The following is a 995-nucleotide window of genomic DNA, read 5'->3' on the forward strand; positions in this document are numbered from 1 at the left end:
TTTGCTTCTTTTCGTTGATTCCTAGACTGAATTACTGTTGTTGCATAACTAATATTTTGATTTTCTATTCACTTCTTTTGCCAATACTGTTGTTGGGTATTGTTTTTGGATTTAATTTTGTGAATTCTTATTTGGGATCATGTGGGTACCGCTTAGAAACTTGATTTTAGTGTTTAGTTTCTTTGTATGCATTGATCTGTGAGCCTTTAAATTCTGGATGTAAATTCGAAATTCATAAGGAATTTTAAATTCCGATTCTTTGAGATTGTGTATTTGAAATTTTAGTGGGAACTGAGCTATGGGTTTGACTTTTTTATGATTCATATGTTGGATATTGGGATTGGTATTGATGGTCTTTGAGATTATCTATTTGAAAGTTTAAGGGATATTGAGAAGTAGCTTTGATTTTTTTAATGATTTATTTCATGGTGGGTTTGTGAATTGAGATTAGAGTTTGTTAGGTTCTAAGGTCTTAGGAGTTTTTGTATTTAGAACTCTAATTTGTAATGTTGGCAAACCATGATCAAAACAGTGTATTTAGTCTTGTTTAGAATTGCTCAAAGTTGGTTTAATATTGTAAAGTTGGAATCGAGTGGCTGCAGAAATACTTGGGACTTTTGGCCTGGCTCGATCGATCGAAGAATAGACTCGATCGATCGAAAATCGCACAGGTTGAATATTCTGCAGATTTTCCAACTCAGCCCTACTTCATTAAACGTTTAGGGTTTTGTGTTTTTACCCTAGGTATATAAACTAAACCCTAGCCACGTTTTTGAGGGTTGTCCATATTGCTTTGTTGCTCATACATTGCTGTTTTGTGTGAATCTCGTGTGAGATCTTTGAGGAGACTTCCTTTACACAAAACTTAGGGTTTTCAAGGTAGAGATGATTTCAACATCTTGAAGATCATTATAGTTGCAACCATTGGAACTTAAAAAGAAAAGCAAGCGGGGAGCTTGTAGCTGATTGAAGAATTCAAGAAAGAAGTAGTCCGT

Source organism: Quercus suber, unplaced genomic scaffold, assembly GCF_002906115.3.
Source record: "Quercus suber isolate HL8 unplaced genomic scaffold, Cork oak 2.0 scaffold_19, whole genome shotgun sequence".
Lineage (NCBI taxonomy): Eukaryota > Viridiplantae > Streptophyta > Magnoliopsida > Fagales > Fagaceae > Quercus > Quercus suber.